The sequence below is a fragment of the Ranitomeya imitator genome, chromosome 7 (assembly GCF_032444005.1).
Source record: "Ranitomeya imitator isolate aRanImi1 chromosome 7, aRanImi1.pri, whole genome shotgun sequence".
NCBI lineage: Eukaryota > Metazoa > Chordata > Amphibia > Anura > Dendrobatidae > Ranitomeya > Ranitomeya imitator.
The window spans coordinates 195,701,443-195,723,474 of record NC_091288.1 but is presented as its reverse complement, the minus strand read 5'-3'; positions in this window follow the sequence as shown (position 1 = coordinate 195,723,474).

The following is a 22,032-nucleotide window of genomic DNA, read 5'->3' as shown; positions in this document are numbered from 1 at the left end:
TTTGCGCAGTAATGGCTTTCTTCCGGTGACTCGACCATGCAGCCCATTTTTCTTCAAGTGCCTCCTTATTGTGCATCTTGAAACAGCCACACCAAAAGTTTTTGTACATACATACACATTGCACAAATTTCACGTTTGTACATACATACACATTACACACCTTCATACATACATACACATTACACACTTCCGAATATACATACAAATTACATACATTACACACTTTCATACATACATACGTACATATTACACACATTACACACTTTCATACATACATACACATTACTCACTTCCGAATATGCATACAAATTGCATACATTACACACTTTCATACATACATACATATTACACACATTACACACTTTCATACATACATACACATTACTCACTTCTGAACATACATAAAAATTACATACATTACACACTTTCATACATACATACACATTACACTCTTTCATACATACATATATACACATTACACAAATTACACACGTTCATACATACATATTACACAGATTGTACATTTTCATACATACATACACGTTACACATTTTCATACATAATACACATTATAGACATTACACACTTTCATACAAACACATTACACACTTTTGTACATACATACTCAGTACACACATTACACACTTTCGTATATATACATTATACTCTCATACATAATATACATTATATACATTACACACATTACATACGTACACAATGCACACATTACATATTTTCGTGCATACATACACATTACATTGCACACATTCGTACGTACATACACAATACACACATTACACACTTTCGTACATACACATTGCACACTTTTGTACTTACATAATACACACATTACACACTTTCGTGCTTATATACACAATACACACATTACACACTTTCATACATATATACACATTACACACTTTCGTACTTTCATACACAATACACATTGCACACTTTTATACTTACACAATACACACATTACACACTTTCATACATATATACACATTACACACTTTCGTACTTTCATACACAATACACATTGCACACTTTTATACTTACACAATACACACATTACACACTTTCATACATATATACACATTACACACTTTCGTACTTACATACACAAAACACACATTACACACTTTCAAACATACACATTACGCACTTTTGTACATACATACACAATACACACATTACACACTTTCAGACATACACATTACACACTTTCATACATATATACACATTACACACTTTCATACATATATACACATTACACACTTTCAGACATACACATTACACACTTTCATACATATATACACATTACACACTTTTGTACAAACATACACAGTACACACATTACACACTTTCAAACATACACATTACGCACTTTTGTACATACATACACAATACACACATTACACACTTTCAGACATACACATTACACACTTTCAGACATACACATTACACACTTTCATACATATATACACATTACACACTTTCGTACTTACATACACATTACACACTTTCAGACATACACATTACACACTTTCATACATATATACACATTACACACTTTCGTACTTACATACACATTACACACTTTCAGACATACACATTACACACTTTCATACATATATACACATTACACACTTTTGTACAAACATACACAATACACACATTACACACTTTCAAACATACACATTACACACTTTCATACATATATACACATTACACACTTTCGTACTTACATACACATTACACACTTTCGTACTTACATACACATTACACACTTTCAGACATACACATTACACACTTTCATACATATATACACATTGCGCACTTTTGTACATACAGTACATACACAATACACACTTTTGTACAAACATACACAGTACACACATTACACACTTTTGTACAAACATATACTTTGCATACATTACACACTTTTAAACATTACATATGCAGCAGCAGTAGCACACACACAGTACAGGCACATACCTGTCCTGTAGATCTGGTACAATCCAACAAGGGAGAGCCATGGTGCCTTTTAGCAGACTATATCCCCCTCACTCTCCGTTCATCCTGATAGACCCCCTGCCTATATTATGTTACAACAGCAGGCGAGTAAATTAAGGGAACACTGACCAGAAAGGGAGTACAAAGGCAGAATCTCAGACACCTGCATATTACACCCGCCATGAAATTTCTACCTGAATGACCCTGCCCCACTATAAGATTTGTGAAAACGGTCTGATTATAGGGGATCCTACACTGGGACCCCCACCAATCACAAGCAAGGAGTTGTATCCCCCAGAATGAGCATGGACACTCTTTTATTTGCTATGAGACTAACGTCATTCCGGGTCAAGCCACCATTCAAACTCCACTTTAATTCTACTTTTTGTGATCAGCGAGGGTCCTAACAGTAGACTGTTCTCTAACCAGACAACTATCGCCCATCCTGGATTTGGCTTTGGATTGCTTAAGTCTTTCTTTAAAAAAAATAAACACTTGAGTTGTAATGATTAAACTCGCTGTCCTCGGGAGGTTTCTGGAATATATTGCTTGTTAATGCAGAAGGACACTAAGTGCCACTGTGTACATCATTTCTTTTCTATGAGACAATTTGTTTCTTAGGAGATTTTAAGAAGAGTTGAGGAGCACGGAGCAGAAATGACAGGAGGCTGTGTGCCTAACAGTAGGGTCGAGCTGTCATTATTCTGTATGATGGGCCAGGAATTTCTATGCCGCGAAAGTTAGAACATTAACTCTAGATTCAGTTTGCCATACTACTCCTGTAGCCCCCCTATTAGTCCACATTATCCCTCCGTGATTGAACTATGCCACCAAACGTAGGAACCTGCCACCTCAGCGCGCTAGCAGAATTCTCAATCAGCAACAATTCACATTATAACCAATCAGTGGCCACATATAGGCACATATAGTGTAAAGATCTCCGGAGTATCACATCATTTTGTATGTTTGCTGCACTACTCATATGTGGATATGTTGCGCAAAAAGAAAAGGTTAGGACGGGAACATCTGTAAGTCCGGGTGCAACTGGTCAGTGCTTGATAATTTTTACACCATATCTTTAGAAATGCACAGGGAGATTCTACACTGAATTGTGCTCTAATGGTCAGCGGAGTCCTCTGCCTCTATCTTATAACTTGTAAGCTCTTATGGTCAGTGGGGTCCTCTCTCCTGTAGAGTGTAAGCTCTTATGGTCAGTGAGGTCCTCTCTCTCCTGTAGAGTGTAAGCTCTTATGGTCAGTGGGGTCCTCTCTCTCCTGTAGAGTGTAAGCTCTTATGGTCAGTGGGGTCCTCTCTCTCCTGTAGAGTGTAAGCTCTTATGGTCAGTGGGGTCCTCTCTCCCCTGTAGAGTGTAAGCTCTTATGGTCAGCAGGGTACTCTCTCTCCTGTAGAGTGTAAGCTCTTATGGTCAGTGGGGTCCTCTCTCTCCTGTAGAGTGTAAGCTCTTATGGTCAGTGAGGTCCTCTCTCTCCTGTAGAGTGTAAGCTCTTATGGTCAGTGGGGTCCTCTCTCTCTCCTGTAGAGTGTAAGCTCTTATGGTCAGTGGGGTCCTCTCTCTCCTGTAGAGTGTAAGCTCTTATGGTCAGTGGGGTCCTCTCTCTCCTGTAGAGTGTAAGCTCTTATGGTCAGTGGGGTCCTCTCTCTCCTGTAGAGTGTAAGCTCTTATGGTCAGTGGGGTCCTCTCTCTCCTGTAGAGTGTAAGCTCTTATGGTCAGTGGGGTCCTCTCTCTCTCCTGTAGAGTGTAAGCTCTTATGGTCAGTGGGGTCCTCTCTCTCCTGTAGAGTGTAAGCTCTTATGGTCAGTGGGGTCCTCTCTCTCCTGTAGAGTGTAAGCTCTTATGGTCAGTGGGGTCCTCTCTCTCTCCTGTAGAGTGTAAGCTCTTATGGTCAGCAGCATCCTCTCTCTCTCCTGTAGAGTGTAAGCACTTATGGTCAGTGGGGTCCTCTCTCTCCTGTAGAGTGTAAGCTCTTATGGTCAGTGGGGTCCTCTCTCTCTCCTGTAGAGTGTAAGCTCTTATGGTCAGTGGGGTCCTCTCTCTCCTGTAAAGTGTAAGCTCTTATGGTCAGTGGGGTCCTCTCTCTCCTGTAGAGTGTAAGCTCTTATGGTCAGTGGGGTCCTCTCTCTCTCTCTCCTGTAGAGTGTAAGCTCTTATGGTCAGTGGGGTCCTCTCTCTCTCCTGTAGAGTGTAAGCTCTTATGGTCAGTGGGGTCCTCTCTCTCCTGTAAAGTGTAAGCTCTTATGGTCAGTGGGGTCCTCTCTCTCTCCTGTAGAGTGTAATCTCTTATGGTCAGTGTGGTCCTCTCTCTCCTGTAGAGTGTAAGCTCTTATGGTCAGTAGGGTCCTCTCTCTCCTGTAGAGTGTAAGCTCTTATGGTCAGTGGGGTCCTCTCTCTCCTGTAGAGTGTAAGCTCTTATGGTCAGTGGGGTCCTCTCTCTCCTGTAGAGTGTAAGCTCTTATGGTCAGTGGGGTCCTCTCTCTCCTGTAGAGTGTAAGCTCTTATGGTCAGTGGGGTCCTCTCTCTCCTGTAGAGTGTAAGCTCTTATGGTCAGTGGGGTCCTCTCTCTCCTGTAGAGTGTAAGCTCTTATGGTCAGTGGGGTCCTCTCTCTCCTGTAGAGTGTAAGCTCTTATGGTCAGTGGGGTCCTCTCTCTCCTGTAGAGTGTAAGCTCTTATGGTCAGTGGGGTCCTCCCTCTCCTGTAAAGTGTAAGCTCTTATGGTCAGTGGGGTCCTCTCTCTCCTGTAGAGTGTAAGCTCTTATGGTCAGTGGGGTCCTCTCTCTCTTCTGTAGAGTGTAAGCTCTTATGGTCAGTGGGGTCCTCTCTCTCCTGTAGAGTGTAAGCTCTTATGGTCAGTGGGGTCCTCTCTCTCCTGTAGAGTGTAAGCTCTTATGGTCAGTGGGGTCCTCTCTCTCCTGTAGAGTGTAAGCTCTTATGGTCAGTGGGGTCCTCTCTCTCCTGTAGAGTGTAAGCTCTTATGGTCAGTGGGGTCCTCTCTCTCTGGTCAGCGGGTCCTCTATCATCTGTAGAGTATAAGTTCTTATGGTCAGCAGCATCCTATCTCTCTCCTGTAGAGTGTAAGCTCTTATGGTCAGTGGGGTCCTCTCTCTCCTGTAGAGTGTAAGCTCTTATGGTCAGTGGGGTCCTCTCTCTCCTGTAGAGTGTAAGCTCTTATGGTCAGTGGGGTCCTCTCTCTCCTGTAGAGTGTAAGCTCTTATGGTCAGTGGGGTCCTCTCTCTACTGTGAAGTGTAAGCTCTTATGGTCAGTGGGGTCCTCTCTCTCTCCTGTAGAGTGTAAGCTCTTATGGTCAGTGGGGTCCTCTCTCTCTCCTGTAGAGTGTAAGCTCTTATGGTCAGTGGGGTCCTCTCTCTCCTGTAGAGTGTAAGCTCTTATGGTCAGTGGGGTCCTCTCTCTCTCCTGTAGAGTGTAAGCTCTTATGGTCAGCAGCATCCTCTCTCTCTCCTGTAGAGTGTAAGCTCTTATGGTCAGTGGGGTCCTCTCTCTCCTGTAGAGTGTAAGCTCTTATGGTCAGTGGGGTCCTCTCTCTCTCCTGTAGAGTGTAAGCTCTTATGGTCAGTGGGGTCCTCTCTCTCTCCTGTAGAGTGTAAGCTCTTATGGTCAGTGGGGTCCTCTCTCTCCTGTAAAGTGTAAGCTCTTATGGTCAGTGGGGTCCTCTCTCTCCTGTAGAGTGTAAGCTCTTATGGTCAGTGGGGTCCTCTCTCTCTCTCTCCTGTAGAGTGTAAGCTCTTATGGTCAGTGGGGTCCTCTCTCTCCTGTAAAGTGTAAGCTCTTATGGTCAGTGGGGTCCTCTCTCTCTCCTGTAGAGTGTAATCTCTTATGGTCAGTGTGGTCCTCTCTCTCCTGTAGAGTGTAAGCTCTTATGGTCAGCAGCATCCTCTCTCTCTCCTGTAGAGTGTAAGCTCTTATGGTCAGTGGGGTCCTCTCTCTCCTGTAGAGTGTAAGCTCTTATGGTCAGTGGGGTCCTCTCTCTCTCCTGTAGAGTGTAAGCTCTTATGGTCAGTGGGGTCCTCTCTCTGTCCTGTAGAGTGTAAGCTCTTATGGTCAGTGGGGTCCTCTCTCTCCTGTAAAGTGTAAGCTCTTATGGTCAGTGGGGTCCTCTCTCTCCTGTAGAGTGTAAGCTCTTATGGTCAGTGGGGTCCTCTCTCTCTCTCTCCTGTAGAGTGTAAGCTCTTATGGTCAGTGGGGTCCTCTCTCTCCTGTAAAGTGTAAGCTCTTATGGTCAGTGGGGTCCTCTCTCTCTCCTGTAGAGTGTAATCTCTTATGGTCAGTGTGGTCCTCTCTCTCCTGTAGAGTGTAAGCTCTTATGGTCAGTAGGGTCCTCTCTCTTCTGTAGAGTGTAAGCTCTTATGGTCAGTGGGGTCCTCTCTCTCCTGTAGAGTGTAAGCTCTTATGGTCAGTGGGGTCCTCTCTCTCCTGTAGAGTGTAAGCTCTTATGGTCAGTGGGGTCCTCTCTCTCCTGTAGAGTGTAAGCTCTTATGGTCAGTGGGGTCCTCTCTCTCCTGTAGAGTGTAAGCTCTTATGGTCAGTGGGGTCCTCTCTCTCCTGTAGAGTGTAAGCTCTTATGGTCAGTGGGGTCCTCTCTCTCTGGTCAGCGGGTCCTCTATCATCTGTAGAGTATAAGTTCTTATGGTCAGCAGCATCCTATCTCTCTCCTGTAGAGTGTAAGCTCTTATGGTCAGTGGGGTCCTCTCTCTCCTGTAGAGTGTAAGCTCTTATGGTCAGTGGGGTCTTCTCTCTCCTGTAGAGTGTAAGCTCTTATGGTCAGTGGGGTCCTTTCTCTCCTGTAGAGTGTAAGCTCTTATGGTCAGTGGGGTCCTCTCTCTCCTGTAGAGTGTAAGCTCTTATCGTCAGTGGGGTCCTCTCTCTCCTGTAAAGTGTAAGCTCTTATGGTCAGTGGGGTCCTCTCTCTCCTGTAGAGTGTAAGCTCTTATGGTCAGTGGGGTCCTCTCTCTCTCCTGTAGAGTGTAAGCTCTTATGGTCAGTGGGGTCCTCTCTCTCCTGTAAAGTGTAAGCTCTTATGGTCAGTGGGGTCCTCTCTCTCCTGTAGAGTGTAAGCTCTTATGGTCAGTGGGGTCCGCTCTCTCCTGTAGAGTGTAAGCTCTTATGGTCAGTGGGGTCCTCTCTCTCCTGTAGAGTGTAAGCTCTTATGGTCAGTGGGGTCCTCTCTCTCTCTCCTGTAGAGTGTAAGCTCTTATGGTCAGTGGGGTCCTCTCTCTCTCCTGTAGAGTGTAAGCTCTTATGGTCAGTGGGGTCCTCTCTCTCCTGTAGAGTGTAAGCTCTTATGGTCAGTGGGAACCTCTCTCTCCTGTAGAGTGTAAGCTCTTATGGTCAGTGGGGTCCTCTCTCTCTCCTGTAGAGTGTAAGCACTTATGGTCAGTGGGGTCCTCTCTCTCCTGTAGAGTGTAAGCTCTTATGGTCAGTGGGGTCCTCTCTCTCTCCTGTAGAGTGTAAGCTCTTATGGTCAGTGGGGTCCTCTCTCTCCTGTAAAGTGTAAGCTCTTATGGTCAGTGGGGTCCTCTCTCTCCTGTAGAGTGTAAGCTCTTATGGTCAGTGGGGTCCTCTCTCTCTCTCTCCTGTAGAGTGTAAGCTCTTATGGTCAGTGGGGTCCTCTCTCTCTCCTGTAGAGTGTAAGCTCTTATGGTCAGTGGGGTCCTCTCTCTCTCCTGTAAAGTGTAAGCTCTTATGGTCAGTGGGGTCCTCTCTCTCCTGTAGAGTGTAAGCTCTTATGGTCAGTGGGGTCCTCTCTCTCCTGTAGAGTGTAAGCTCTTATGGTCAGTGGGGTCCTCTGTCTCCTGTAAAGTGTAAGCTCTTATGGTCAGTGGGGTCCTCTCTCTCTCTCCTGTAGAGTGTAAGCTCTTATGGACAGTGGGGTCCTCTCTCTCTCTCCTGTAGAGTGTAAGCTCTTATGGTCAGTGGAGTCCTCTCTCTCTGGTCAGCGGGTCCTCTATCATCTGTAGAGTATAAGTTCTTATGGTCAGCAGCGTCCTATCTCTCTCCTGTAGAGTGTAAGCTCTTATGGTCAGTGGGGTCCTCTCTCTCCTGTAGAGTGTAAGCTCTTATGGCCAGTGAGGTCCTCTCTCTCTCCTGTAGAGTGTAAGCTCTTATGGTCAGTGGGGTCCTCTCTCTCTCCTGTAGAGTGTAAGCTCTTATGGTCAGTGGGGTCCTCTCTCTCCTGTAGAGTGTAAGCTCTTATGGTCAGTGGGGTCCTCTCTCTCTCCTGTAGAGTGTAAGCTCTTATGGTCAGTGGGGTCCTCTCTCTCCTGTAGAGTGTAAGCTCTTATGGTCAGTGGGAACCTCTCTCTCCTGTAGAGTGTAAGCTCTTATGGTCAGTGGGGTCCTCTCTCTCTCCTGTAGAGTGTAAGCACTTATGGTCAGTGGGGTCCTCTCTCTCCTGTAGAGTGTAAGCTCTTATGGTCAGTGGGGTCCTCTCTCTCTCCTGTAGAGTGTAAGCTCTTATGGTCAGTGGGGTCCTCTCTCTCTCCTGTAGAGTGTAAGCTCTTATGGTCAGTGGGGTCCTCTCTCTCCTGTAAAGTGTAAGCTCTTATGGTCAGTGGGGTCCTCTCTCTCCTGTAGAGTGTAAGCTCTTAAGGTCAGTGGGGTCCTCTCTCTCTCTCTCCTGTAGAGTGTAAGCTCTTATGGTCAGTGGGGTCCTCTCTCTCTCCTGTAGAGTGTAAGCTCTTATGGTCAGTGGGGTCCTCTCTCTCCTGTAAAGTGTAAGCTCTTATGGTCAGTGGGGTCCTCTCTCTCCTGTAGAGTGTAAGCTCTTATGGTCAGTGGGGTCCTCTCTCTCCTGTAGAGTGTAAGCTCTTATGGTCAGTGGGGTCCTCTGTCTCCTGTAAAGTGTAAGCTCTTATGGTCAGTGGGGTCCTCTCTCTCTCTCCTGTAGAGTGTAAGCTCTTATGGACAGTGGGGTCCTCTCTCTCTCTCCTGTAGAGTGTAAGCTCTTATGGTCAGTGGAGTCCTCTCTCTCTGGTCAGCGGGTCCTCTATCATCTGTAGAGTATAAGTTCTTATGGTCAGCAGCGTCCTATCTCTCTCCTGTAGAGTGTAAGCTCTTATGGTCAGTGGGGTCCTCTCTCTCCTGTAGAGTGTAAGCTCTTATGGCCAGTGAGGTCCTCTCTCTCTCCTGTAGAGTGTAAGCTCTTATGGTCAGTGGGGTCCTCTCTCTCTCCTGTAGAGTGTAAGCTCTTATGGTCAGTGGGGTCCTCTCTCTCCTGTAGAGTGTAAGCTCTTATGGTCAGTGGGGTCCTCTCTCTACTATAGAGTGTAAGCTCTTATGGTCAGTGGGGTCCTCTCTCTCTCCTGTAGAGTGTAAGCTCTTATGGTCAGTGGGGTCCTCTCTCTCTCCTGTAGAGTGTAAGCTCTTATGGTCAGTGGGGTCCTCTCTCTCCTGTAGAGTGTAAGCTCTTATGGTCTGTGGGGTCCTCTCTCTCCTGTAGAGTGTAAGCTCTTATGGTCAGTGGGGTCCTCTCTCTCTCTCCTGTAGAGTGTAAGCTCTTATGGTCAGCAGCATCCTCTCTCTCTCCTGTAGAGTGTAAGCACTTATGGTCAGTGGGGTCCTCTCTCTCCTGTAGAGTGTAAGCTCTTATGGTCAGTGGGGTCCTCTCTCTCTCCTGTAGAGTGTAAGCTCTTATGGTCAGTGGGGTCCTCTCTCTCTCCTGTAGAGTGTAAGCTCTTATGGTCAGTGGGGTCCTCTCTCTCCTGTAAAGTGTAAGCTCTTATGGTCAGTGGGGTCCTCTCTCTCCTGTAGAGTGTAAGCTCTTATGGTCAGTGGGGTCCTCTCTCTCTCTCTCCTGTAGAGTGTAAGCTCTTATGGTCAGTGGGGTCCTGTCTCTCCTGTAGAGTGTAAGCTCTTATGGTCAGTGGGGTCTTCTCTCTTCTGTAGAGTGTAAGTTCTTATGGTCAGTGGGGTCCTCTCTCTCTCCTGTAGAGTGTAAGCTCTTATGGTCAGTGGGGTCCTCTCTCTCCTGTAAAGTGTAAGCTCTTATGGTCAGTGGGGTCCTCTCTCTCCTGTAGAGTGTAAGCTCTTATGGTCAGTGGGGTCCTCGCTCTCCTGTAGAGTGTAAGCTCTTATGGTCAGTGGGGTCCTCTCTCTCCTGTAGAGTGTAAGCTCTTATGGTCAGTGGGGTCCTCTCTCTCTCTCCTGTAGAGTGTAAGCTCTTATGGTCAGTGGGGTCCTCTCTCTCTCCTGTAGAGTGTAAGCTCTTATGGTCAGTGGGGTCCTCTCTCTCCTGTAGAGTGTAAGCTCTTATGGTCAGTGGGAACCTCTCTCTCCTGTAGAGTGTAAGCTCTTATGGTCAGTGGGGTCCTCTCTCTCTCCTGTAGAGTGTAAGCTCTTATGGTCAGTGGGGTCCTCTCTCTCTCCAGTAGAGTGTAAGCTCTTATGGTCAGTGGGGTCCTCTCTCTCTCCTGTAGAGTGTAAGCTCTTATGGTCAGTGGGATCCTCCCTCTCCTGTAGAGTGTAAGCTCTTATGGTCAGTGGGGTCTTCTCTCTCCTGTAGAGTGTAAGCTCTTATGGTCAGTGGGGTCCTCTCTCTCTCCTGTAGAGTGTAAGCTCTTATAGTCAGTGGGGTCCTCTCTCTCCTGTAAAGTGTAAGCTCTTATGGTCAGTGGGGTCCTCTCTCTCCTGTAGAGTGTAAGCTCTTATGGTCAGTGGGGTCCTCTCTCTCCTGTAGAGTGTAAGCTCTTATGGTCAGTGGGGTCCTCTGTCTCCTGTAAAGTGTAAGCTCTTATGGTCAGTGGGGTCCTCTCTCTCTCTCCTGTAGAGTGTAAGCTCTTATGGTCAGTGGAGTCCTCTCTCTCTGGTCAGCGGGTCCTCTATCATCTGGAGAGTATAAGTTCTTATGGTCAGCAGCGTCCTATCTCTCTCCTGTAGAGTGTAAGCTCTTATGGTCAGTGGGGTCCTCTCTCTCCTGTAGAGTGTAAGCTCTTATGGCCAGTGAGGTCCTCTCTCTCTCCTGTAGAGTGTAAGCTCTTATGGTCAGTGGGGTCCTCTCTCTCTCCTGTAGAGTGTAAGCTCTTATGGTCAGTGGGGTCCTCTCTCTCCTGTAGAGTGTAAGCTCTTATGGTCACTGGGGTCCTCTCTCTCCTGTAGAGTGTAAGCTCTTATGGTCAGTGGGGTCCTCTCTCTCTCCTGTAGAGTGTAAGCTCTTATGGTCAGTGGGGTCCTCTCTCTCTCCTGTAGAGTGTAAGCTCTTATGGTCAGTGGGGTCCTCTCTCTCTCCTGTAGAGTGTAAGCTCTTATGGTCAGCAGCATCCTCTCTCTCTCCTGTAGAGTGTAAGCACTTATGGTCAGTGGGGTCCTCTCTCTCCTGTAGAGTGTAAGCTCTTATGGTCAGTGGGGTCCTCTCTCTCTCCTGTAGAGTGTAAGCTCTTATGGTCAGTGGGGTCCTCTCTCTCTCCTGTAGAGTGTAAGCTCTTATGGTCAGTGGGGTCCTCTCTCTCCTGTAAAGTGTAAGCTCTTATGGTCAGTGGGGTCCTCTCTCTCCTGTAGAGTGTAAGCTCTTATGGTCAGTGGGGTCCTCTCTCTCCCCTGTAGAGTGTAAGCTCTTATGGTCAGTGGGGTCCTCTCTCTCTCTCTCCTGTAGAGTGTAAGCTCTTATGGTCAGTGGGGTCCTCTCTCTCTCCTGTAGAGTGTAAGCTCTTATGGTCAGTGGGGTCCTCTCTCTCCTGTAAAGTGTAAGCTCTTATGGTCAGTGGGGTCCTCTCTCTCCTGTAGAGTGTAAGCTCTTATGGTCAGTGGGGTCCTCTCTCTCCTGTAGAGTGTAAGCTCTTATGGTCAGTGGGGTCCTCTCTCTCCTGTAGAGTGTAAGCTCTTATGGTCAGTGGGGTCCTCTCTCTCTCTCCTGTAGAGTGTAAGCTCTTATGGTCAGTGGGGTCCTCTCTCTCTCCTGTAGAGTGTAAGCTCTTATGGTCAGTGGGGTCCTCTCTCTCCTGTAGAGTGTAAGCTCTTATGGTCAGTGGGAACCTCTCTCTCCTGTAGAGTGTAAGCTCTTATGGTCAGTGGGGTCCTCTCTCTCTCCTGTAGAGTGTAAGCACTTATGGTCAGTGGGGTCCTCTCTCTCCTGTAGAGTGTAAGCTCTTATGGTCAGTGGGGTCCTCTCTCTCTCCAGTAGAGTGTAAGCTCTTATGGTCAGTGGGGTCCTCTCTCTCTCCTGTAGAGTGTAAGCTCTTATGGTCAGTGGGGTCCTCTCTCTCTCCTGTAGAGTGTAAGCTCTTATGGTCAGTGGGGTCCTCTCTCTCCTGTAAAGTGTAAGCTCTTATGGTCAGTGGGGTCCTCTCTCTCCTGTAGAGTGTAAGCTCTTATGGTCAGTGGGTTCCTCTCTCTCTCCTGTAGAGTGTAAGCTCTTATGATCAGTGGGGTCCTCTGTCTCCTGTAAAGTGTAAGCTCTTATGGTCAGTGGGGTCCTCTCTATCTCTCCTGTAGAGTGTAAGCTCTTATGGTCAGTGGGGTCCTCTCTCTCTCTCCTATAGAGTGTAAGCTCTTATGGTCAGTGGAGTCCTCTCTCTCTGGTCAGCGGGTCCTCTATCATCTGTAGAGTATAAGTTCTTATGGTCAGCAGCGTCCTATCTCTCTCCTGTAGAGTGTAAGCTCTTATGGTCAGTGGGGTCCTCTCTCTCCTGTAGAGTGTAAGCTCTTATGGCCAGTGAGGTCCTCTCTCTCTCCTGTAGAGTGTAAGCTCTTATGGTCAGTGGGGTCCTCTCTCTCTCCTGTAGAGTGTAAGCTCTTATGGTCAGTGGGGTCCTCTCTCTCTCCTGTAGAGTGTAAGCTCTTATGGTCACTGGGGTCCTCTCTCTCCTGTAGAGTGTAAGCTCTTATGGTCAGTGGGGTCCTCTCTCTCTCCTGTAGAGTGTAAGCTCTTATGGTCAGTGGGGTCCTCTCTCTCTCCTGTAGAGTGTAAGCTCTTATGGTCAGTGGGGTCCTCTCTCTCCTGTAAAGTGTAAGCTCTTATGGTCAGTGGGGTCCTCTCTCTCTCCTGTAGAGTGTAATCTCTTATGGTCAGTGGGGTCCTCTCTCTCCTGTAGAGTGTAAGCTCTTATGGTCAGTGGGGTCCTCTCTCTCCTGTAGAGTGTAAGCTCTTATGGTCAGTGGGGTCCTCTCTCTCCTGTAGAGTGTAAGTTCTTATGGTCAGTGGGGTCCTCTCTCTCCTGTAGAGTGTAAGCTCTTATGGTCAGTGGGGTCCTCTCTCTCCTATAGAGTGTAAGCTCTTATGGTCAGTGGGGTCCTCTCTCTCTCCTGTAGAGTGTAAGCTCTTATGGTCAGTGGGGTCCTCTCTCTCTCCTGTAGAGTGTAAGCTCTTATGGTCAGTGGGGTCCTCTCTCTCCTGTAGAGTGTAAGCTCTTATGGTCAGTGGGGTCCTCTCTCTCCTGTAGAGTGTAAGCTCTTATGGTCAGTGGAGTCCTCTCTCTCCTGTAGAGTGTAAGCTCTTATGGTCAGTGGGGTCCTCTCTCTTTCTCCTGTAGAGTGTAAGCTCTTATGGTCAGTGGGTTCCTCTCTCTCCTGTAGAGTGTAAGCTCTTATGGTCAGTGAGGTCTTCTCTCTCCTGTAGAGTGTAAGCTCTTATGGTCAGTGGAGTCCTCTCTCCTGTAGAGTGTAAACTCTTATGGTCAGTGGGATCCTCTGTCTCCTGTAGAGTGTAAGGTCTTATGGCCAGTGAGATCATCTCTCCCTTTCCTTCTCTCCTGTAAAGTGTAAGATATGATATCAGGGTTCTCATGCTATCTTGCTCTCTCTCTCTCACTCCTATAGAGTGTAAGCTCTTATGATATCGGAGTTCTCATGCTATCTTGCTCTCTCTCCTATAGAGTTAGCTGCGGCTAACTTCTATGCCCGCTGCTAATGAGAAATGAATATTCACTGCATTCCACTCCATGGGAGTGGAAAGCAGTGAATATTAATTTGTCTTTAATAGCAGGCACAATGTTAGCTGCAGCTGCTCGCTTCCTGCAGCTGCCATGCTTTTGCATGTCCCCGCTACTTACAGAATGAATACTCACTGGCTTCTGGTATCTCAGCTACCTTTCTGCATGCTGCTTCCAGTACTTCAGTTACTTGTCTGCCTGCAGCTTCCAGTATGTCAACAACCTGTTGGTCTTCGGCTTCTAGTACTTCAGTTATCTGTGGCTTTTAGGACTTCAGTTACCTGTCAGCCTGTGGCTTCTAGTACCTTAGCTACCTGTCTTCCTGCAGCTTCCAGTACCTCAGCTACCTTTCTGCCTGCTGTTTCCAGTACTTCAGTTACCTGTCTGCCTGCAGCTTCCAGTATTTCAACTACCTGTCAGTTTGCGGCTTCTAGTACTTCAGTTACCTGTCTGAGGCTTTTAGTACCTCAGTTAACTGTCAGCCTTCAGCTTCTAGTACCTCAGCTACCTGTATGTCTGTGGCTTCCAGTATCTCAGCTACCTATCTTCCTGCAGCTTCCGGTACCTCAGCTACCTTTTTGCCTGCTGATTCCAGTACTTCAGTTACCTATGTGCCTGCAGCTTCCAGTATCTCAACTACCTGTCGGTCTGAGGCTTCTAGTACTTCAGTTATCTGTCTGAGGCCTTTAGTACCTCAGTTAACTGTCAGCCTTCAGCTTCTAGTACCTCAGTTATCTGTCTGCTTATGGCTTCCAGTACCTTTGCTACCTGTCAGCGGATTCCAGTATCTCAGCTACCCAATTCCCTTGTGCCTCACCTGCTTGCCATGTTCCCATCCGGACCTTTGGCTTGGACGAGGTGAGCCTAACGCTCAGCTTACATACATGAGACTAATATTGGGAAGCTCGATGGCTCAGTGATTAGCTGTATTATCTATCTATATATCTATTATCTATAGTGCACTGCGGAGTATTATGGTGATATGAAATGGGATGTGGATGAAAGTATTTTTCTGGTAAGTGATCCTTCCGTGCAATCAGTGTATGTTTCCGTTTTTGTTAAAGGGACTCTGTCACCCCCCTCCAGCCGTTAGAAACTAAAAGAGCCACCTTGTGCAGCAGTAATGCTGCATTCTGACAAGGTGGCTCTTTTAGTTATTGGTGCTGTAAATGCCAAAATAATGCGTTTTATAATTTCGCAAAAATACCTCTCTTTAGTCGTGGAGGCAGGTCTTTCCCCCCCCCCCTGCTGCACACGCCACACTGCCGTCACTCAAGGCTTCTTCGGCGCCGGGCGCCGCCCCCCTCCGCGCTGTTTTTAAATCAAATCCGGCACCTACGCTGTTTTGTTCTGCCTGGGGCAGGTGCAGTGAGCGCTGCCCGTCTGACCTCAGATGCAGTCTCGCAGACTGCGCCTGTGCGGCCACCCAGCTTGTGAATCCCAGCCCCGCAGTGTGTTATGCATTATGCACCGTGCGGGGCTGGGATTCAAAAGCTGGGTGGCCGCACAGGCGTTGAAGCGCTGACGTAGGCGCGAAACGGCCGTCGTCACATCCTGCTCACCTCCTCCCTTGTTCCACTGTCCCGGGCCGTCTATGTGATGGCGTTTTAAAGGCTTGAATAAAGATTGTTGCACCACACTGGACCGGTGAGTGTTGCCGTACTTCTCTTCAGATTTCTTGTTGGATCCCACCTTGTCAGAATGCAGCATTACTGCTGCATAAGGTGGCTCTTTTAGTTTCTAACGGCTGGAGGGGGTGACAGAGTCCCTTTAACCACTCGTTACATTCGATACCCACGCCGAGCGCAGATCGGTTGTATGAAGGAAGTGCGGTCGCTGAACAAAGCCGGATGCCATTTTTATCTTCAGCAAGACAATACCCAGGAGCTGCCAATCATCAGAGCATTGGGATATAATGAAACGGCTCAGAAATGGCCATGATCCTGATTTCACTGCGCACTTGCTACATTCCTGAACATATATAATTGCTCTTTTTCTTTGTAGCCTACACTAAATTCTGAGGCCTTTGTGCAGCATCTCATACGTGACTTCATTTTTCTTCAACATGAGTCATCCTGTAACAGTGAGCTTGGCCCAGCAGCCGGGTCAGGCATATAAGCTCTGACATAGGCAGCGGCGTACTGTTCTTTGGTATATTTACATCATTTATTCTTTCTTGGATGTGGTGGATTTCTGACGTGTTAAAAAAAACATATAAAAAATATTAACAATTTGGTGTTGGGGTTACCATGTTCACACTGAGATTTTTCAGGCGTTTTTGGGAGCAGAAACTCACTAAAATCCTCCATGCTTCCAAAACTCTACCAATCCGTTTCTATGACAAATCCACCTTGTTTTTCATACGAAGAGAGGGTTCTATTTTTGCTTTTTTTTAACATTCCCGAAGATGTTTTTTGAAAATCTACATGGGGAAAAAAAAGAAGGTGCGTGTCATTTCTTTGAAGTGGATCCGAAAGGAAACTTCTCCAAATGAAGCGCTGTCCAGTTAAAAGTCTTCAACCCTTTAGGGAAGAAAAAAAATCTTCCAAAACGTTTCAAAAACTTTTCAAAACCACTTCAGGTCAAGAAAAATTTCTCCATAACCTCCCCCAAAAAGGAGAGTTTCCTTATGCAATTTTTGGATAAAAATGTGTGGTTTCTAAACTCCTGAACCAACTCAGTGTAAACATACCCAAAGTAATTTGGGAAGGAAGAACAGAAAAAATGGCGCTCTGTGTGTAAATATGCAGGATAATAAGAAAGATGGTGGGGAAAGAGATGATCACCTGGATGAGTTTTGTGCTGCACAATTCTTTTGTAAGTGGAAGCAAAAGCTAAGTTGTTGCTGCTCCAGATGCTGCACTCTCACCCACCTGGCCACAAACTGTCCCTGGAGCTGGGGCTCTAACTATCGCAGTCCAGGGGGTACTTTTGATGGTAGAGAGGCCCAAGTCTCCAACCATACTATGCTCCTGATATGACTCAAGCAGTCCCTTCCTCCTTCCCTAGGAGGCCTGGGGCAGATATGTTAGTGTACAAACACATAAGACAAACAGGAATAACAAAAGCAACTTACATACAAAAACACTCACCAAGGGTAAATAGAAATATAGGTAATGATATGATTGTACTAACCAAATGGGAATAGTATAATGGAGAAAGCATACACCCAAAAATAGCATACAACAATCTCCAGCAGCAACTACGAACTCCAACTTGAGCACAACAACTCCGGCAAACCAGGAAGTAAACTTTCACAACCAGGAATGAGAAGGTATGGCCAGGTTTTATAGGGAGAGGAAATGAGCAGGTCAGGAGCAGCTGTGAGATGGAACTGCATGGAACTTCTGTGTGGGCAATTTTCCATGTGGGCAATTTTCCGTGTGGGCAATTTTCCATGTGGGCAATATTCCGTGTGGGCAATTTTCTGTGTGGGCAATTTTTCGTGTGGGCAAATTTCCGTGTGGGCAATTTTCCATGTGGGCAATTTTACTGTGGGCATTTTTCCTGTGGGCAATTTTCCTGTGGGCAATTTTCCTGTGGGCATTTTCCCTGTGGGCATTTTTCTGGTCACCGATGCTTGCATGTATACCATTTGGGTCCATAGAAATGTAATGACAGATTGGCAGCTTTCTGTGTACACTGTGTATCAACAGAAACCTACTAATCATTGGTGGGGTATTGTTGGACTAGGAGGCACGAGACATCTAGTCTTCTAGTGATTATCTCCTGCTGATAAAATACAGATAATATCGAAACAGCAACACATAGCCTAATAAGTAACACATTACTGGAATCAGGGTCTCTGTCCCTACATCATTCTGCTCTCAAATTGAATAGCAAAAAAACCTATGAGCAGATTCCCTTTAATAACTTTTGCACAATTTTGGTAAATCATTCCAAAATTCCAGTGTCATTATCATGCACCTCAATGTTTACATTCTGTGACCCTTTTGCAGCTTTTGGCCCCCTGTAACCCCTCTGGGTGTGCTCTGAAAAAACCAATATTCTCATTAGGTCCATGAATAAAGGAAGCGGATCATTTCCTAGGGTGCATCCATCTCTCGTTAAACATGACGAGACATATGATGCTTAGTACCTTATCTAGGCTGAAAGAGAAGGCACAGAAGGGACATAAGAAGGGAAACCTCAGAAATGCAGCATCAAATAACCTGTGCAGAATCAGGTTAATTTGCTAAACAAAATAGTAAGTATAGTAGAAATTGTTATTGTTAAAAGGTTAAAGGGTTGTCTGGAACTTTAACATTGATGGTCTATCCTTAGGATGGGCCATCAATGTCTGATCAGTAAGGATGCAACCCTCGGTACCCCCGCTGATCGGCTTTTCCTGGTGTCGGCTGGAACTGCAAAGCACAGTCGATGAAATAGTGGTCGCAGCCAGGTACTGTACATACTCCCCCTATTGATTTGGATATGGGACAGATATGCAATATCCAGCTGTGGTCATTATACATTTGGCGGAACTGTGCTATCTAGTCTTGGCCGTGCCGACACCGGCACTCAACCGGCGGTCAACCTAATTGACGGGGATGCCTTGTGTCGTACCCCCACCGATCGAACTCCGATCTAAGGATAGGACATCAATGTTAAAGTTTCGGCTAACCTCGTTAAAGAAGGGGTTTAGGAATGACGTTTTTAGGATGGGTGTAGCAAAAGTGTGTTTTGGCACCATCATGCAAAACTATACTAAGAATTTGCCTTCAATTTTACGGAAAATTTAGGTGCAATTATTTACTTAACCATAAGTAATGGTTGGTTGCTAACTTATCTTCTCCCCAAATAGTCCTACAAACAATTAGGGTTCTCCTAGATTGAGACTTGATCTACTAATTGGGTCCATTGTTAGATTCTCTGTCCTACAATCCAGTCCCCGATCACCAAACAGCTATGATGACTCTTCTTCTTTCCCGTCCTGCTCCTCTTTTTCTGTTTATGCGACAACATAGCAAAATATACGTGATTAACTTGTACATTAAAGATCTTGGCGTTTCCAAACGTTTCCATCCCGGCTCAGGAGGGTGGCCAATTTGTGTTGTTTATGTAGATCTTATCCAGAAACCTCTAAAACAGCTCCCACCCATTCAGCCTTTCAATTACGGAGCGGCACTGTAGTTGTTAGTGTGATGGCAACGAGATCAAATACCTATTAAGTAATAATTTTTAATAGATAGAGCAATAATAAAAGGACACCAACAGTGAGAGAGAGAAGCATGCTCAAAAGAAAGCCTCCGAGAAGACGGATAACACAGATGGAATATTAAATCCATGTACACTCACAAGCTTTTTTTTTGTAGTATAATAACTAGGTGACTGTAATAACTAAGAACTGTAATCTAATCAGGGAAAGGTTATCAGACTGTTTCCATGTGCTGGCAACAAGAAATGATCTCAAAGAATTTATTTTAAAATATATCAGATAAAAGTGCAATGACATTGAAAAACCTTCTGAGAAAAAAATGTACCTGCAAAAAAATGTCTGATTTAATACTTTTTTTTTGTGGAAATGTATTTTTAACATGTGATTATACAGTAGCTATGTAAAAAAATCTTGAAATATAGCTTTTTCCACATACAATAAAGTGTATATTACGAGCTGACATGTCATATTTTTCCCAGTTCACTTTTCAGCTTTACTGTGTAGACTTTGGCAGAATCAACAGTTATCTTTTAAGTAAAAGGAGAAATCAATGACGCCTTTATTGTATTCCTGGAGACCTTGATGGAGCAACAATATCCAGTGTATACCCAGAGAAGGCTTTGTATACAGCTCCGCGGTCACTCCTCGGTCTCTGGGGAAGGGCAGTATGCCATCCCTTCCTGGAGACTATATCAGTCTCTGAATACAGCCCATTAACTTGTAAGGTTGTCCGGAACTTTAACATCCTTGCGATAAGTTGTGGGGATGAGACACCTGGGACTCCCGGCTGATCCGCTGTTCCTGGTGTTAGCGGCGGACAGAACTGCTCAGTTGTGAAGCTGCACAGCGCCGTCGACTGTATAGTGGTAGCGGCTGGGTACTGCACATGGGTGATTTTTGTATGGGTGATTTTGATCAGTGGCTGGGATGACACATGGTTATTTAAAAAATAAAAAAAATGACATCTTAACAGCTTCAAAGATTATAAAACCCGGATTATAAAACATGGATAGAACTTGCATGTGAATCATGTTACGCAAGGAAAATAAAATGTATGCATTATACAGAATCAGTAAAAAATATTTTTAGAGTACAGATTTCATGTAATCTAAGAGTCAAGAGTCAAAAGAATGAAAGATCCCTTTAAAAGTTGGAGTTTGCCGTGGAATATAAAGCTACGCTCCGTAATTACAAACATGCGATGATGAGTTTCCTACATTCAAGATTCGATGACTCAGGTAAGATATGTCCCTCGTAGAGGATCTCCAGATGGAAAAACGAGCCCATGACGTTATTTGCTTCATTAGTTCTCAGTTACCGCACATTAAGGCTAAATCACTGGACCTTATTACTGGTAAATAAAAAAAAAACAAAGACAGCGCTAATACGACTATCAGCTTATTGGTGGGGCTGGTCTATGTAAAGGATGTCCACCCCCAACCCCAGACATGGTACATTTTATCGTAAGGCTATGGTTCTGGAATCCAGAACTCCTAGAAAATGTTTGCGAAGTCCCTAATATTCATACAAACGGGGAGAAAATCCCCAAATTACCATAATGAAATCGGACTTTATCAATTTGAATCCAGTTTGACTTGTACATTCACAATCAAGGATGGTCAAGTGGTGACCAAGAGTAAACGAGTTCCATCCTCAACATTAGGATTAAATAATAACTTTTATTTTTTTTCTAAATTTTGCTCGGCCTAGTAAGTTAGAAAAAATTGCCAATCACTTTATCAGGGGATATGTCTCCATTCTTGTAAAATAATTGCTCATTTTTTAGCTAAATTTTCCCCAGTCTGTTTGTCTTCAGATGGATTGATATCAGAATTTAGTCATTTGGAGTACAGATGATGGCAGTGAAAAGAGAGTCAAACCTGTATATAGATACCGTCGGGGTAAAATGAGAACAGGGTAATTGTGGAAGTAAACCCAATGCTCCTATTACACGGTCTTTCGAGCCTGCTGCAAAAGAATGTTCTGAAAAGTTGAATACTCAAAGAAAGACACAGGAAATGCAGGATCACTGCCATCAGCTGTACTCCAAATCAGTATTTCCTGATATCAATGCATTTAAAGGGAGGCAAATAGAGTGGGAAAAGGCTGAAGGTTTGGAAAACACATTCCCTAATAACGTTTTTTAGGATGGTGACGGACTAAGACACCACAAATTTTTGGCCAAGGAGCTGAACTTAGTGATATATGTTTACCCTGTGGTGGCCTCTGCAAGGGAATTTGTTAATATTTGGAAAAAAAGCATTTAGCAAAACACAAACATAGACCACCGAGAAGTGATGATCATGTTTCACCAGGATAAGAAAAGCAGAGCTGATTTCTTCCAAAAACAGTGCTCCACCAGCCCACAGGTTGTGTGTGGTATTACAGCTCAGCCTCACGCCCTGATTGGTTACTGGGGTTGTTCCGACATTAGGCTACAAGTCTTCAGTCACTCTGTGTGACACTATGTGACTGCAGACTTGCCAGTCCTCACATGTCCTGCACACTGTATGAGATTTACATAGATGCAGTCACATGCCGACTAGACGTTCACGGCCTCACTTAATGCAAGTGTATTGAGCAGTCTAGTCGGAATGTGACCAAAAAGTATGCAAATCGTATACTTGCGATCACATGACTGACTGCTACCGGCGTCGCCACCAGAGAGTCCTCACAGCACGCAGTGCACACGCTGTGAAGCATTCACAAGTCTGCAGTCACAAAAGGAGACAGCAGACTTGTAGCCTAAGTCGTGACAAGGAAGAAACATAAATGCTGTCATGTAAAACTCCGACAGTGAGCAAGCAGAGTAAATCTCCTCCCAAGGGGCGTGACTTATACGTCTGGTCTCCTATTGCAGGGGGAGAGGCTCCTGCTGCAGGCAGTTATCGTAGGAGAACAGAGGACATGACCGAACTTTACACGAGAAAATTTCTATGTATATTTCTCACTTTTAATTA